Genomic DNA, 4890 nt, shown 5'->3' with positions numbered 1-4890 from the left:
GCTCGCTCTCTGGAGTCTTTCTGTTAACACTGTGGAATCAAGGCCCCACTCCTATGACCTCCTGTAACATATAAATTACCTATTCTTATAGATCATCTCTGAATACGTTACACTGAATTTGTGGGTTTCAACATAAGAATTTGGGGGGAATTGGCTCAGGTGATAGCAAAGGCTAGTTAAAAGTTAGGAAAATTTTAAAGCAAAACACTTCTTAATTTCTTAAGGGTCCTGTTATCTTCCATTCACATTCCGAGTGTTTCTGATCCGTGTTATTCATATACTTTAGTGTCTGACATAATTTTCACTTTGCAGCTGCTGTTTAAGACTGTCCCATAATTATTAATAGCCTGTACTAGAGGAAATAACTTTAATTTGCTCCTGTTTTAACATACCTCCATTTCCTCATATATTTTAACACTTATGTCCACAAAATTCAGCAATTTAATGGATTACTTTATAATTACAGATATTTAAAACTCAAAATAGTTTGCAATGAGTGTTAAGGAAAAGATTTATGAGTATTCCAACAGTAGGAACCCGCAGGTGATTTCTGTTTCCTAATTGTTTCCACAGATAACCACTTTGAATTACGATTTGTTATGGTGTGCATTCCCTTGTTATGAAGATATATTCCAATTGCCAGTTAAAGTTTAGCGTTGCCAAAACAATTTCATATATATGTTTCATTTTGGAGGAAGGAACATTTTTTTTTTTAATAATTAGTTTCTTGATTAGGGATTATTTTGCACCATTCAATTCTGTCATGGTAAGTGTGTGATCAAAGGAATTAAGTATTATTAACTGTTGATCACTATAACTCTATAGGGTTCAGCTTCTTAAATTTTCATTTATTATAAAAGTAAAAATTAGAATATTGATATTATTCTTTAGAGTTCTTGGATAAATCAGAGATACTTTAAAATTTTTATTTTAATTGGCATTGTTTTGAAGTTTTTTTTTAATTCATTGTAGAAATGTGTGGAAACTCTAAGGTTAATTGATTTTCTACTATTCAAATTTACCAACATTCAAAAGATTTTGAACTAATTATAGATGTTGAATGACTTATAGTTGATGTTTACTTGTGAATTAATTCTGCATTTTTATTAATATGCTTTCACCCTGTTGATTCGGTGTTGGGTTTAGCAGTACTATACAAATTATTAATTTAATTAAAGAAGACCAAACTAGGTCAAGCCTTTCATCAAGGTGCTGAAATGTTTCCCTCTGTGGAGTTGGAATAGTTTCCTATAAGCAAATCGATTGCTTTCAAGTGGTAATTTAACAAGATGTTTCTAAAAATACAAAAATAAGAGGTTATTCACACACAAAAATGCCTGGTGTAATCGTTCTGGAATGGTTTCTGTTTTCAAGGCAGGCTTTTTATCATTTTTTCCTAGATATTTACAGTGATTGTAACCACATCCCATTAGTGTGGTGTCAAAGAGGAGCTGGCTGCTACCTGGGTTTTAGGTTTGTGTCTTCTGTATCTGACGGCCACTTACTGTCACCTCCCTGTGTGCACCATGCTCTGTGCCATCTTGGCCACCAGGCGGGGATGCTGCCCTCCGGGGGAAGATGCTGGCCGATCGGATACAGGTGACACACTCACATCTCACAGAAGGCTTCACTGAAGACTTTCCATAGCCGTAACATTTTGATTAATATTGCAAAGAGAAATGTGTAATACAGAATTTTTTAAAAATTAAAATAAAAACCACTTAGCATCTCTGCTTCCAGATTTTCATAAAACGTAGATCTGATCAAATGATATCTATGTAAGTAAATATTAAGGGCTTGATTTAACCTTGTCAAAGTTTCTGAGAAGCTCTAAGATTAATATTTTTTATAATGTCCTCGAGAACAAAGAATCTTCTTAATTTGCTTAAAACTGTGCAAGACGTTCTTTCCCCTTTTCCATTCCCACCTTGGTCTCCCCTCGCAGCCCATCTGACCCTGCCCTGCCCTCTTTTTCCATTCTCCTTCCCGTTTCCTAAATTTTTAATTTCTTTTCCTCCTCTCTTATTTCCTTTCAGAGAATTTTATTTACATTTGATTCAAGTCAAGTCTTCATTTTATTCAGTGAGGGCAGCCTGGAGGCGAGGAAGGGGTCAGAGTTACGCAGAAGCTCTGGCTCAGGTCTGCAGATGGGAGTCCTGTGACGCTGGAAATTCCACGACCTCACTACGAGTCTCATGTGTACAATGGGTACACAGTGCCAGCCTTGTCATTGTTATGAAGATGCCTGTAGATGAGAGCCATAAGCTATAAGCAATTACCAGGCACAGACGGCAAGCTCAGTTAGAGCTGTGTATTCCTTTCATTGTCATGATTTCTACAGACTGAGTATATATTAGGCTTTGACAGCCTGCTCAAATCTATTCTCTACAGTAGTAAAGCCTTAATTCAAGTAATCCCAGTCTGCACATCCACTGGGCTTTATTTCTTTCAATCTAAATGTAGGTTATTTTAGAAAACATAATGCAAAATAATATTATATATAGGCTAACAGTTCCAGGCTTGGAAATGCTTTCACCTGCATTATCTTAATCCTCAAAATATCACTGTGAGCAAGTTATTATCCATTCTCACTACTTAAGCTCAAGTTTTAAACTGAATTGATTTGTTGTTGTTTTTGAGACAGAGTCTCACTCCGTCACCATGGGTGGAGTAATGTGGCATCACAGCTCACAGAAACCTCAAACTCTTGCCTCAGCCTACTGAGTAGCTGAGACTACAGACCTGCACTACAATGCCCAGTTGGTTTTCCTATATTTAGTAGGGATGGGGTCTTGCTCTACCTCTGGGATGAGTACAGGCGTGAGCCACCATATTCAGCCTCGAACTGAGATTTTTGTTGTTGTTGTGGTTTTTGGCAGGGGCCAGGTTTGAACCTGCCACCTCTGGTATGTGGGGCCAGCACCCTACTCCTTGAGCCATAGGCACCGCCCTCAAACTGAGTTTTAAATTGACCGAACTTACACTCAAGAAAGTTAAGCAAATTGCATAGGTCACAGATGTTTCTCTCATTTCCTATCCAGCTCTCTTTTAGGGGCACCATAGCAGGTTTTGAAGATGGGCAAGAATTTTGTTCCTGTAGTTCACAGAAGCACCAGCATGTGTGTATACAGACATGTTGATTCTCAGCCGCATAAAGGGGCACTAAGTGACAGGGTCTGACAGGTCTCGCTGTGTACGAAGCATCTGAGAAAATAACACAGGGAAGAATGCCCCCTGCCAGGCTGTCCAGGCATGGCCCTGGGTGTGACCAGTGGAAGTGCCGGTCAGATTATCAGCTGGTCCTGTTAGGGTCTTTGCAGGACCACTTTTTCTCCCACCTACGGACATCTTCCTCCTCATTTATACACAGTGGATTTTTTTTTTCTCCTAAACTGCCTTTACCTCATCCCACACGGGAGACCATCTCTGTTGCCCATCAAGCTTCCAGCCCTGGGGTGACTCATATCTCAGAGGGAAATGACAAACACAAAACCCAACAAAATCATACAGTCAAAACTCCTGTACCCTAAGCATCATTGAAACAGTATAGACAAAGGCTCAGAATATTCAGAATATTTTCAAACTTAAATTTGATGTAGTTCTCAAAACATTTCTTAAAATATTTCTTCTAAGTTCTTCCTAACCTTCTATTGTGAATTATATTTATTTTGTGTTTTGGATCTTTCTTCTTGGAAATATAAATAATGAAAGCAATTATGGTCTGTTCTAAAGAGATATGTAGTCCTTTTTTATGTATTTGTCTGACACCTGTTTGGAGCAGTGTTATAATTGTTTAGTAGATGTTGGTAGTATGAGTGCACACTATTCAGCCTGCAATTACGAAATAGTCACAGACAGATTTTTTCTTTGTACTGATCAGCTGTCACTATGCTTTTGAAATCTTCATGAGGAATGTGTCCCTTTTGATAACCATGCATAAGATTGCCATCAAAGCTTCCCCCTGACCATTTTCGGAATCTCAATCTGAAATATGCAGGGAATTCTTTCTCTGATCTACTCTAACACTGGGTTTGTCTCACTTTGTTACTATAAACAGGCCAGGGAGTACTCACATTTTTACTGTCAGCCTAGTATTTTTCTCTAATTCATGGAACAGCTGTGCCACTGAAGATGAGAATCCACAAGAATAGCAGTGAGATGTCTGTGATGGCTCTTCCAGGCTCATCAGAACAAATGCAGAAATTCTGTGAGGTCTCTCCTAGATGTGCACACCAAAATTTGCATTGAAATTATTAGCATTGCAGTCACAAGAGGAATTTTATTATCTTAGTCTTACTCCTGAAGCAAAAAAGTACCTTGTTGTTGATTTTTCTTCCTTTGATCATTGCTTGGAGAGTTCAGTACATTTATCTTGCTAGACTTTTACCCTCCTCTTGCATCACTCAAAGTTGGTGATCCTATTAACTTGTTACGTACATATGTGAATGTACTAATTTTTTGTAATACATATATGCACACATAACCTCATGGGCTGTCTGTGTGTGTGTGTAAGTTTATGTACTGTAGAGAAATTCTTCCAAAGATATTAGAAAAAAGATATTTACATTGATCCCCAAGTTGATGGTGACAGTTCTTTTTCATGTACCTCTGCATATAAGGATTTTTGCCACTAGTCTTTTCACTTCTAGATAATATATACTGACCCATCAGCACTCGTTTTCTAGATCCATTTCATATCCAAGGACTAATATTCTAGTCTGTGATACTGGAATAGAGCAGAGTTGTCCATCTATATAAGAAAACTGCCAATCTTATCTAAACTAATTGCAACTAAAAAAATCAAGTGTGCACAGTAGAGTAGGGTAACTCCTTTCCTTCTTTTTTTCCAATAAAATATGGGCACAAACAATTAGGTTACATTGTGTTTGT

The 4890-nt window shown here is 37.6% G+C and overlaps 1 protein-coding gene across 1 annotated transcript in view; it reads left to right on the top strand.

Moving 5' to 3' along the window:
* The window catches only part of MYO16 (myosin XVI), a 407489-nt gene that overhangs the window by 71433 nt on the left and 331166 nt on the right, over nt 1-4890 (top strand). The window lies entirely within an intron of this gene.

The sequence above is a fragment of the Otolemur garnettii genome, unplaced genomic scaffold (genome assembly GCF_000181295.1).
Source record: "Otolemur garnettii isolate 467f Iridium unplaced genomic scaffold, OtoGar3 scaffold00161, whole genome shotgun sequence".
In the NCBI taxonomy this organism is placed as follows: domain Eukaryota; kingdom Metazoa; phylum Chordata; class Mammalia; order Primates; family Galagidae; genus Otolemur; species Otolemur garnettii.
The sequence above is the reverse complement of the archived record's forward strand: the minus strand, read 5'-3'. Positions and strand labels throughout refer to the sequence as shown.